Source organism: Diabrotica undecimpunctata, chromosome 1 (genome assembly GCF_040954645.1).
Source record: "Diabrotica undecimpunctata isolate CICGRU chromosome 1, icDiaUnde3, whole genome shotgun sequence".
Classification (NCBI taxonomy): domain Eukaryota; kingdom Metazoa; phylum Arthropoda; class Insecta; order Coleoptera; family Chrysomelidae; genus Diabrotica; species Diabrotica undecimpunctata.
The window spans coordinates 186491440-186505596 of record NC_092803.1 but is presented as its reverse complement, the minus strand read 5'-3'; positions in this window follow the sequence as shown (position 1 = coordinate 186505596).

Sequence of the window (14157 nt, the reverse complement as noted above, 5' to 3'; positions counted from 1 at the left end):
CGCAAACTGGACCAACTTATCTCTCAACAAAATCCATAGCACATTTCGAATCTTCTACCGTTGTTCACAATTTCTCAGATATTCACATATCCGATTCAGCTACCAAAGCTCTGTCAAAAGGTTTCAATTTCCCCTCTTTCAATTTCAACTGAGAAAATTATTTGTCAAACTGAAGAAGCTATTTCTCATCTTCCTTACGACCAAGCCGAAGTTGCCAGACAAGATGTCGCCAGAATTTTTCGTACTTCCAAACTTTTAAAATTGTTTTAAAGACTTTCATTGTTAAAAAAAATATATATTTTTATTTGTTTTTATAACTTTTATTTACTGTTTGGTCCCTGTATACTCCTATGTGTATAAATTAGTTGAGAGAATATTCTACGTACGTACAATACTAGATTTGTGTACAAATTGATGACGGCGATTGTTATCAATTAGAGCTTTGTTAAGACAATCATAGTCTTATTTGGGCATAAAACACTCCGCAAAATAATAAATTATTATTAAATACCACGTTCTGCAATGTCGGGACTGAAGAGGATATCAATGATAGTTTTTACATAAAATAGGGTTGTTGTTATTATTTTTATTATTATTAAGGAATAAAACATATGACTTGACTCAACAAGATATTAAAGCAAGAATTGTAACCAAATTAAAGAACCACAGTTTTTCTATTAATAAAAAATGGAGGGAACAAGAAACTCTTGAAAGAAAGCAAGGGTCTGGAAGACCAAAACTATTCAAAATTTAGGTATGTAAAAATGAAATTAATATTTTGTAATATCTCCATCAGCATTGACAACAGCTTGTAGTCTTCGGTCCATCTGCGTGAAAGGAATTATGAAATTGTCTTCTTCAGAGAGCTCTTCCTAAACCTGTTGTATACCGTGCCACGGGTCTTCAGAATTTTGATTATAAAAATTCGCCGATACGACCGTTTTATAATAACCCTCCGCACATTCTCAATTGGGTTTAAATCTGGACTGTAGCTGGGCCGTGGTAAGGTTTCGATGTTGTTATTCTGGAGTCACTGGTTTATTATATTTGCAGTACGAACAGGACAATTATCTTGTTGTAGGATAAAATTATTTTCTGGATACAACTGTTCTACACTGGGAAACACGATGTTTTCTAGAATATTTAGATAACCTTATTCAACAAACATGCCATACCATTCCCATTCCTCTAGATGAAATCCATCCCCATACATTGGCGCTAAAATGACCAGCTGCTCGATATCTGTACATATAGAGGATTAAATCTATTATTATCTGGTCGATACCTACACCCCAATTTTGCCCTTTTTAGAAGATTAAAAAATTTTTTCATCTGTAAATATTACCCTGCCCAAAAATCTTTAAAAGCAAATATAAGTCTTGATTGCTTCTGTTATGATATAAGAGCTTGTTTTTTTGCTGCAGTTCGGTACCTAAGACGCGATACTTTAAAAGGATTCTCTTCTAATCTTTTCAAAAGCGTACGATCTTCATAAGCGGTAGATATTTTTGGTCTTTTAGAACCTTGCTTTCTTTCGAGAGTTTTTTGTTCTCTCCATCTTTTATTAATATTAAAAACTGTTGTTCTGCTTACGTTAAAATGCTTCGCTACGGCAGATAGTGACCAACCATCTTCAAATTTCTTGCTTTTAGTTCTTTGCTAGCGTGTAGAGCCATTTTTTGAGGTTGAACAGAATAAGTTATCTGACAAATTTTAATATTTGGCAGTGACAGTGACAGTGACTTTAAGAGGCGTATCAGCGTTTTTAGGTACAAGCTGTACATGTTAACTTGTACATCCAGATAGCACTGATGATGGAATAGTTATTGAGAAAACGTTCTGTGATGTAGCTCGATAGGGTTTTTTTTAACTAATAACGTATGGTCCTAAAGTTTTGGGAAAAATTTAAAAAGCATATAACTCTGACCACAATAATCTTATATTTTTATTAAATTATTCAACAATTTAACTTAACTATCCTTATTATAAATCAAAATTCAAATGACAGACAAGGGACTATTATTTTCGATTTGCCTAATAATTCCCCTGACACGTTGCATCATCCTTTGGACGACCTCGGCGTCAATTTCTCTAATTTTTATATATATGCGGCGTCTTAACTGTTCCTGATTTTGTGCTTCCCATCCGTTATTATAGACTTTTCGACTTAATATTGCCCAGAACTCTTCAATTGGACAAGCCTGAGGTAGGTTGGGGGGATTGTCTGCTTTCGGTACAAAGGTAATATTGTTAGTTTCGTACCAGTCCCTTGTGATCCTCGCGTAATAACATGAAGCAAGATCTGGCCAAAAGACTATTTGATCATTTGCATGATGTGTGTTCACAAACTAAAGCAATTTAGAGAGACCTCTTTAAATATAAATATTTGCGTTTAAGGCTTCGCCTTGAACAACACCAATGTAGAGCTGTGAGATAAAGTCAGTCTCAGAAATTGCACACCATACCAAAATTTTGTCCTCAAATTTTTTCTTACTTTTGAATTTTATTTCATCAGGTACATTTTCGTAATCGTTCGTGTAAAACCCATCGTTACCCTTCATCTCAGAGTTGGACAAAGTAAAATATTTTTCATCGTCCATCACGATCAACTTGTTGACGAAATGCACTCGCCTTAACGCGCGGCAACATCTCGGAATTCTCTCAAATTGATCCTCTTTGTATTTTGGAGCTTTCCTTCTTTTCCGGTAGATAATATTGTTACTCGATAGGGTCCTGTATACTGTAGTCTTTTCAACATGAAAACTTCTGGCCAGTTTTCGCTGTGAGACCCCAATTTTGTTCTTAGCTGCTTCAATCAGTCTTGCCTCTCTTATATGGTTCAAAATCCGCGGTCGGCCACTTTTACGCAAGTAAACACATGGTATTCCTTCTTCACATTCTCTGATTGTGCGATAAATTGTCGATTTGTTTATGTTTTGATCTCGATAAATATTAACAATATCTCGTTTCGATATTCGCCCAACCATATTATAAACACCTCGACGAATATCAATTTTATAAGACATTTTGCAGAGCACAAACCAAAATATTCTGCTTTTTTTATTAAATGTCAATAACTGATGACATTTCAATTCCATGGCCTTCTTTGTTAAATGCATTTTGCTTCTCAATCAGACCAGGTGAAATTTTTCCCAAAACTTTAGGACCATACGTTATACCTTAAAGGAAATTTTTTAAATAACATTTTTTTTAAGAATATCTTTAGAGTGTGGCTCATTAAAGCTTTCAGTGCTAACGCATGGTCTCACAGACGGAGCTAACCTATTCATACCATTTACGAAATAATTATTAAATAAATAAATTAATAAATTTTTGAAATATTTTATTAAAGAATTACAACTACATTCACTGTGTTTTGATACATTGATTCAAACTGTTTTCATTTACCAATCTTCTACATCGCTAATATATTAAGAAACTTGATAAAAAAATTTAATAAATAGGATATGACTTTAAAGTACATTTAAAACTATTAACAAAGTCTAAAAAGATACATACTTTAACCTTAAAACAATTCATCGTTATAGTATTTTCGATGTTCAGATATTTATTTGTCAAAAAATCTCTAGGTGGTTTGGACAATATTTCTGTTCTATTCGCTCTAGGTCAGCAGTAAACTCAAATTCATCTAAATATAACGGTAATGAGGCGTATTTTGTAGTAGATAAAAGTATTTATCTTGAGATAAATATACAAATAACACGACTAACAGCAATAAGAGGAAACTGAAAAAGATGGAGATTTATGTGCATTAATATGTAAAAACGTAAACGTAAAAAAAGAATAAGAAAAAGTAAACTACGGAAACAGCCAACACCATGGAAATGGAAAATAAATGCTTAAATTTAATAGATTAAAATTTATAACCATGTGTTATTGATAAGTATAAGCACGACAGAAAAAAATACATTATGTGAAGAATTAGTTTGCTTTTTGTACAATACCCCTTAACAAGAGTTAGTTTAATTTGAAAAGTTTTATTTTGAAAACTCTTGTCGATCTACAAGCTACAATTTTAAATTATTACTAAATATAATATTGACATAAAACAAACAAAATCGGTGGACTATCTCTTTTTCTACTCGTAAGATATGTCGGTTGGATATTTTGCGACCTGGGAGTCACTTCATTGTGAATGGTATAGCTAGAGTACTTCGTTCGAGCTTCCCGACAGCTATAAACTGACTATAACATGTGTGGGATATAGACGAGTTGCCTCCCAAATCTTTAGACTTATTAGTAGCTCACCCCTTGTTAGTGTTTGTGAGTCATCATTTAAAGGTGTTGTAATAACTCTCTAAGAGAAACAGAAAAAAAGCTGTTAAACTTCTCTAAAATTGATATATATGAATTGAAAACAGTTTGATTGTTTTTTTATTGCTTACATTAAAAAATTGCAAAATATGTTCTCACTGATATACAGACAATAAAAACATTTATAGACCTATTTATGTAGGAATACGGTGAATTCATTGTCTACACTACTTAAATTTGCTAAGAGGAAAAACAACTATTGAGTAACATTTTTAAAAAGTAGACGTCGCATAAAAGAATTAAAAATAAAAGGGATCTCTTTAAGAACAAAATAAGGACTATTTATGTATTAGGTATCCTATTTTATGAAATAAAAAGATTAAAAAGTAAAAGTATTGCATAAGTTATTGTTATATTGTTTCCCTGTCGTTAAATACTAATAAAAAATTAAAACACTTTTTAACGTATATTTATCTAAAAAACGATACCACATTATTTTTTTGCCATAAATCAATTTTCATTCTTATCTAACGTTTTGATTTGAAAACGATTTTTTTTTGAAAATATGAGACCACACAGAACAGAAAAATAATAAATGAAAATTTTGTTTTGGACAATTTTCCCCTAGTTTATACATTTAGTCCCAAACCCACACAACTCCAACAATAAAAAATACCAGGCAAGATAGCGTCAATGAAAAAAAATCCATTATGATGTAAAAATTTCCAACTATTTTTCAAATGTCATTTGTCATAATTTGAGCAAGTTTTCATGTCTTGATATAGCATTCTTTCGTTATCTTCATTATTGGCTCGGAAACGCTTTATACGTCTTGATCTACTCGAAAATATTATTCCAGACCTTTTATTTGATTTGTTTTTTCAGTTGGTTATCCTCTTCTTCAAGTGCCATCTCCGCGGCGGAGGTCGGCAATCATCATAGCTATTCGAACTTTTGAGACGGCTGCTCTGAAAAGTTCATTTGATGTACATCCGTACCACTCTCTCAGGTTGCGCAGCCATGACATTCTACGTCTCCCTATGCTTCTCGTTCCTTGGATCTTTCCCTGCATAATCAGTTGGAGCAAGGTGTATTTCTCTCCACGTGTAATATATCCGAGATATTCCAATTTTCTTGTTTTAATTATATTTAAAATTTCTATTTCTTTATTCATCTTTCTCAGAACCTCTTTGTTTGTGACGTGTTCTGTTCACGATATTTTCAGAATTCTTCTATACACCCACAGCTCGAATGATTCTAGTTTTTTCATTGATGTCGAACTCTTAGTTCCAATTTCAAATCCCTTGTACATAGCACTCTTCTCATTTTGTTGAAATTTGCTCTAGCCTTTCCTATTCTGATTTTGATTTCCTGAATGTAATCATTTGTGAAGTGAATCATTGTTCCCAGATATGCATATTTGTCCACTTGTTCGACGTTTGTTTCGTTTATTAGAAGATTCTCGTTATTTCTTTGAGTTTTCGATATTCTCATAAATTTCGTCTTCTTGACATTCATTGTTAGACCATACTCTTTTCCATACTCCAGTCACCAGTCTCTGAAGATCTTCAATATTTCGGCTAAGATCACATTGTTGTTAATGAGAACTCCATTTACCTTTATTCCAGCTGTTTCACCCTCAAGAGCGTTTTTCAGGATCTCTTCGGAGTAGGCATTAAAAAGAATTGGCGACAATAGGCATCCCTGTCCCACTCCACATCTAATTTCAATTTCTTCTGACAGCTGTTCGTTAACACGTACTTTTGCTCGCTGTTTATAGATCCTGAGGTCGCTGTAGTGAATCTTCTTTGATTTCAGGACATTCATTAATTGTTTATGTCGTACTTTATCGAATGCTTTATTCACTTTGTTATATTTGTGTTAGCTATTGTAGCTGTAGTGTACATCAAAATGGGACGTATTTTCATTTTGTACACTGTAGTTTTCATGCAATTTTTTGTGTTTATTGCCTCTTTGTTTAAAAGGATTCGGCTTATATCCTTTCATAAATATGGGGCACATTATACTGGTATGCAGCTATTTGGGGTTTATGTTTAACGATCATTTGCAATCATTTTGTGACTTTCTCTACTAAAGCCACACTTACATATTTTAAATTATTTGGTATTTTATCTGGTGTTAGCGATTTTCTGTTTTTTAACTTGTGTAGTGTCTCATCGACTTCCTCAATGTTAACATTTATAGTTTTTACATTTAACCCCTTTAAAAACTGCTAGATATACTCTTCATATATCATCATAACTCACACATCACAATTGACTCAACTTAATTCTTTGTGGATCTTGACCTAGACGCAGAGAAGTTACCTGATCGCAAAGATGTCAATTACCAGCAAATTTTCTGTAACTTCTGTCCTTAAGAATCTAAAGGTCTTTTTTTTACATCATCAATCCATCTTCTACGTGGTCATCCTCTACATATTAGGCCCTCTGGGTTTGAACATGTCAATCTCTTTGTGTACTCATTATCTGGTAACCTAGCAATATATCCACCCGATCTAGCCGATACCAGCAGTGTAGCTGGTATAATTTAAAGTTATATCTTTGACACTAGAGACCATTTTCGTTTATGGCCCCAAAAATCTTACGAAGAATTTTTCTCTCAAAGATGCTAAGTATTATCTCGTTGTTTTAGGATAAAGTCCATGTTTTAACACCACATATCAATACAGGTCTTATTTAGGTCCTGTAAATGTTTAATGCAACTTTTCTGCACGTTTTAGGTTTTTATTTCTCAGATGTTGAAGACCATGGAGAGAGTTCTGTTAGCTATTGCTATGAGGGTCTTTACATCGTCGTTTGTTGTATTTACGAGCGATCGTATCGTAGCCAAAATGTGGGTTTGAGCATTGATGAGCTCGGGTCTCGAAGTCTTCCATAAATATATTGACAATTACTGGAGATAGCATTCAGTCCATTGAGGCACCATTTATTTGTCTGTAGAATTGATTTTTGAAGATGAAATAAGCGTTGGATATACAATATTTAATGAGAGACTACTGCTTTTTGTAGAAGATTAAGCTGTGCGTCCTTGAAATTATTTCAACGTAATAAATTAAAACAATGTGGTAATATTTTTTAACAAATTTACAATGCCAGTCTAAGAGGTCTTTTGTTATTCTTTGCCAATAAGATTAATATAAAGAATAAGAATTATAGTTGAAAATATTTCTCATAAAAAATATTCGAAGTAAATTACTTTCTTGTTCTGTTTTTTTTTGTTGCATAAAAGAAGAAAATTTATTCTAGAAATTTAATTCGTTAGTTGGTTAAAAATCTTGTTTTTAGTGATTACTCAATTTTCCAAAATATGGCGTTATTTGTTCAATTTTTGCGTTATTGCAAAATCGATGGGCGATCAAATAACTTATGTGTTTAACTATTTATATAGCCAGCAATGAATAAGGAAACTCTTAGACTATTGGTTCTGTTATACAACTCAGTTTTTAAATTTACCTCAATATTTGGTACACTAAAATAATGTATTACAAAAACAATAAATAAAAAATCCGCAATTACTACAAACCTATTTCTAGTTGCTTATTCTTATAGCACTTGACATAAATATTGATTTAATTATTTGGCAACAGTTTTAATACAAGTTTACACATTTCTTTAAAAAGTATGTTAGTTAAGATGTGAACAAATTCGTGATATACAAATAATTTTGATAAATTTTTCGTACTTGTTTTTCTACTAAGTTCGTTACACGTAAGTCAAAAACACGTAGAAATAATTAATCAAAAATAGTACTTGCCAAATAAGATTTTGGTACATATATTTGTTATGTTATGTATATTACCGTAAAAATACAACATATTCTTAAATTTTCCTTTATTTATCCTTTATTTACCACAGTCTGCAATATATTGCAACCCTTGAGGAGTATGCCAATAAAAACAATTGGAATTTTGGTTTATGACTAACAACATCCTTAAAGAAATGACGAACAATAGATGACTAATCATACCGAACGAGCTGAAGGACATCATCAAGGACAGAAATATCACCAAAAGAGCTTTCCAGAGGACAAGAAGACAGGAATTCAAGGACTGCGGGAGACGAACTTTCCGAAGAAATAAGAATAAGACTCAGGAGTCTCACAGAAAACAAGTGGTATAACAACATCAGGAAAGCAGAAGAAAACCATGGAAACGTGTGGCAAATGCTGAAAGCAAAACAAAGAGGAAAACAAAAGATGCCACAAATCATAGACGATGAGGGAACTCACTTCGAAACCCAGGAAAAAGTGGACGCAATCGCTAGAAGAATGGCAGCAACACACTGACAGAACCAACACATGTCGGATGCAAGAAGCATCGAGTAGGTCAAAGCAGAATATAAATGAATAAAAAGAAGAAATGAATTTTTAGTAGAAGAAGATTTCATCAATCCAACAGGAGTCACCAAAATCATCAGAAGACTAACAGGAAACAGAGCACCAGGATCAGAAGGAATTCACAACATCGCCCTCAAGGAACCAAAGAAAATAATAGTACAACTGTACTATATCTTCAACTATCAAATACTGCTTGGAAAAACACATTTTTCGAGCAACTGGAAGCACGCTAAAATGATCCCTCTACTAAAACTAATGAAAGACGAAAGAAGACCGGAAGACTACAGACACAACTCAGTACTGGAAACACTAATAAAAGTAGGTGATGATAGAAGAATAGTCCAAAACACAGAAAACCACCTCGGAAAAATCACGGAATACACCGATAAATGGAAGATCAAAATCAACGGCCAAAAGACGCAATTCATCATGTTTACCTAGGAGACAAGTCCATCAGTGAAAGAAATAACAATAGTAGGAAACAGTATCTAGTCAGAAGAATCAGTTAAGTACCTAGAAGTCCATCTCGACAGGAAACTCAACTTCAAGAAAAATAACAACAAATTAAGATAAAAGCAAACACTGCTAAAAAACTAATACTTCCGTATATTTTTAGGTCCAGTCCACTAACGAAGTCCAAGAAGATCCAGTTATACCAGGCCTACGTTAGATCGGTTAGGCTGTACTCTGTCCCAGTTTGTAGCTCCATATCGGAATCCAACTGAAAGAAACTTGAAGCAAGAGAGACGTCATGTTACAGGATCATCGATCAACGAAAACAGCCAATCAGGAAAGTAGGTACGAAGCCGAAAACAAGTACTTATAGAAAAAGATGTCAAGATAGCTGAAGGACCATCGTTGTTATCATATTCGTATTTAGCGAGCTCGAAAACTCTTGAAAAACTTATTCCTGTCGATTTTTTCTGAGTTGCAAATTTTTCATTTTCTATGCACTCCGAAAATGCATTTTCCTTATGCACAAAATGCTATTTTCATTATACCACCATGAGTTTTGTTTACAAACTTTCCTGACACATCCCGATACTGAATAGAATGCAAAAAGTTGCATTGATTAAAATTGTTAGCTATCTGCCATGGAAAAACTGTTTTTTCACTAAGCCATATACTGTTTTAAAGTTAACGAGAAGCAGTAGATATTGAAAAACATGTTTTAGGAATATGTCAAAATAATTGACGTAATTGACGTATAATATACGTACCATACATTATTCGAGGTTTAAACCTTTTTGTGATGATAACTAACTGAAAACATAAAAACCTTATATTTACTGAATTTTTAAATATCTCCACAATGTTATACTTTTTGAAAAATTAGCTACCGCAGCATCGTGTGCCAAAATGACATAGAAGTGATTTGTTGATCACCTACGTGTAACGAAAATAATAATTAAATACCTACATCTATCTAATTATTTTTAATTACTTAGTATTCTAGGTGTTTTGGTGTTTTACAATAAAAGTTTGCCACTTATTCACCGTTTAATAGAAACATACAAAGAATAAATTTATATATATTTATAACCGACCAGCGGTGTTTTAAACAACTTTAAAATTTATACTAATCTACCAATTATCTACGTTTATAGAATACTGTTGGACCCATATTACACATAAGATAATAAATTTTCTGAATTTTTTTACCAAAACACAGGTCAAGATTAAATAAATCTGTTCCAAGACGCTCCTACTGATAGAATACAGACGTAAACGTATGTTGACCATATATTTAGTACTGGCGAAGTACTACTTATTCCAAGTAGAATATCCTAATACTTATTTTAAGTCTACAAGAAGAATACTAACAAGATGAGCAAGTTAAAGTAAAAAACTTGGAAATATTAATTATCAACCACTAATGGATATAAGAGTGGAAAGAGAGTATTGATATAAATGTATGGATTACGAGTACGTGTGAAGGATTGGAAGTCTAATTATATAAAAAAGCAAAAATACCGTGATATCAATAGGACATTAGGTTGTTATCTTTAAGAATATGGTCATATTATGACATATGACATGTTAAAATTCGCATTTCATATTTTTGCCTAATTTCATAACAAAAAGTGCATTTTGACTGAAGACTAGAGAAAATGACGATCAAAAATGGTTTAAACAATTTTGTACAAACAAATTGTAAAATTAAATATTTTTTGATTCTAACAAGTTTTTTTAAGTTAATTGGTTCATTCTGGTCAAAAAATGTTTAATGCATGGTTTTCGAGTTATAAACAATAATTTAAAGTCTTAAAAAGCGCGAAAATAGCCATTTTTAAGACTCGATAACTCGGTTAAAATTAATATTTTTAAGTTAAGCATTAAACCTAAAACTTGATTTTACAAGATCCGTAAGAGTTTTGACAATAACTTTATGGTAACCTATTGTTTTTAATTATTAATTTCGTGCCGTCTGAGTTCCGCGACCGCTATAAGAATAAATAAATCGGTCATTTCGAAAACAATATACGAGTCCATCAGATGTAAAACTCTGTATTTTCAAAAACTGTAAAATTGAGTTTCAGCTGACAGTTATTTGTCACATGTTATCTGTTGATGTAAAAATTCAGCTGTAAAGTCAGGTAATTGCTAAGAAGTAGGTATTAGAAATCTTGAGTCATGCAAAACTCTGTATTTGTGAGCCTATGTCAGTAGTATAACTGTGTAATTGCAATTATACTATCGCTTACATTGTTTGAGTCACATGACACGTCACATGTGCACATGTCAATTACGCCATCATACACTTTTGTTTGAGTGCTAAAAACACCAAGTTTATTAGGATCAACTTATGCATATTAGACCTTGTGAAAAAGGAAAAGGGAGACAACAATTTGTAGAAACAGAAAAACTGGAAACGAAATGTAATAAAACTTAAGAGGTAAGAGGTGTCTCTACAATTAACTAGATAGGTTCGGGACTTATTGTCAATAGTTTTGGGCATAAACCAAAGAATTGACCCGGGTTTTCCACCTGTAATCGTACAAAGAACGTGAATTGTTGTATAGATTCAAAGATGCAAGACATTTAGAGGTTCCATAATAATATGTATTCAATCACTGACAAAATAAAACAAGATATTTTTTTGCTGAAATTTTTTAAAGGTCAAAAGCCCAAGAGATCAAGTACAAACATACATGGAATTTCAATTAAATATTTTGTTCCTACAGTAGAGGGTGGACTTTTAAGAGTATGCAAGAGAGCATTTCTTGAAATAACTTATTTAAGTTCTGAAAGAATAGAGCGTGTTGTAAGAAGGTTTGTTATCCAGAGTGAAATACCAAAAGAGTAAAAAAGGGGAGATACAACAAAAGGTAGATTTGATTCAATAAAATGATTTATCCAAACATTTATGGGGCGTTTAAAAGGTGAAGAGAATTATTAAAATAGAGGACGATCAACTAGATTCTATATTGAAATTTTGAAAAAAGAAAATTTAGAAGAAGAAAAGTTAAAGGTTATAACAGAGCAGAGAGTTCATATGTAAAAAGCTAAAGTCTTTTATTCTTTGTTCAAAATTGAATCAAATCATAACATACAAATATTTTCTTTTGATTGTCAAAAGAATCTTTCCTTACCAAAGATTCCCGATCAGATGGTTTATTTCTTGCAGCAAATAAATTTTTATAATTTCACCATCGTGGCTGGAAATTCGAAATCCCATCTTTTTAGTATTAGCTGATAGCGTAATAGCACCGCTGTTTGTTTGCGAAAATCACAACATTGTGTGGAAATAACGATGTCAACTCGCCTATTGCGAGTTTAAGAGCAATTACTGAGCCGTTTCGTATAGGGCATTTTTATTAACATCATTTTTGTAATTTAGGTTACATCTGAATTATCAAATGCCGGGAATAACTACTATAATCATAATATAATTAAACATAATAATATTGAGTAATACAAAAAATTCAGAAAATTTTCTTATCTCCCAAACGACAATCCTAAGGCACTTCCTCATTCCTTTGAATACTTAAAGTTTAGTTATTGTAAAGTCTATAAAAATTATATATTCAACAATCTATCACAATATTTTCAGAGTTAGTATTAAAGTAAGAGTGTGATAACCACTTCTAATTTACTATAGATACAAGATATTCTACGTGGTATATAAAATCTTAAAAATCTTCAAATGAAAACTATAAGTAATTATATTAAGAATCTAGTAAAAGTATTTATATATTTACAAGAATAATATAAATGTAATAAAAGTGGATGTAAGGAATTATTTTTAATTATTTTAAAAGAATGATCCAATCACACCAATTAGAGAGCTCGCCCTAATATTATTTATTCACTTTTCGCTTTTTTTTAATATCTTTAAACTTAATATAATTTTTAAAACTGGATGCTTGAAAAAGTACAAATAATTTTGCCGAGAATGTCAATTTTAAGACGCCAAAAAAGATGCAAAAAAGTTTACCACTTTTATCTCCAGGCTTTTCCCTAAAACCTCCATCGTAAAGGGGAAAACGGAAAAAATCGATTTTCCAAGAATCTGTACGGCAAGTAAAAAGTTTCAAATAAAAAATGTAGCTAAGATAATAATGAACAAAAATTTTTTTTACCATTTTTTGTGTAGAATGAACCGATCTAAACAAAACAACGCTTGAAGCGATCGGCGATTTTAAATATTAGTTACGCGGGCGAAATCAATGTGTCCCTTTCATTGACCGGTCCCTATGGAGTTTCGATTGCTAAAGCCTACTTTTTAAAATCTATAGCACGAAATTTTCGTTTTGGGTTTTGACATCAGATGTGAGGAATTGGAAATATGCTTAAAAAACGCTGAATTTAAACTTTTACATGCCAAACCATGTAAAACGTTTAAAACTGCTCATTTTTAATAATTACACTAGTACGTTTTTCAAAAGTACGTAACTTTTGCTACAAATTACACCCAAAACCGTATTCTTGGATGTATTTCCCGTGACATGCGATCGTTTGTAATGTAAAAGTTTAAATGCTGCATTTTTAGTCATATTTCAAATGCCTCATATTTGTTGCCAGAACTTAAAAGTTGAAATTAAACGTTATAGGTTTTAAATATGGTCTTTAAAAATATAAATTTCACTACTACCAGTCCATAAAAGTAATAAAATTTATTGATATGACGAGAATCGTAAAAAATGGCAAAAATCCACGTTTATTTATTGAACGGATTTATAGAATTATTTGCGACAAAATATAAAAATTGCGTACAAAGACTGCACTATTCACCTTTAAACAGCATTTTTCTTTTTGTCCATAGGACAGTCTGATCAAAAGATATAGAAATTATACCGTCGAGTTGATACAAATTTTATTTAACATTGATTTCGCGCACGCAACTGACACCACAAAATCGCCGGTCGCTTCAAACGTTGTTTCTGAGAGAACTGTTAATTCTAAAAAAAAAGTGCCAATTAACATTTTTGTTCAAAATTATCTCAACTGAATTTTTTACTTAAAACATTTTTTTCGACGGCGTACAGATTCTTGCGAAATTGATTTTTTTTTCGTGTTTAC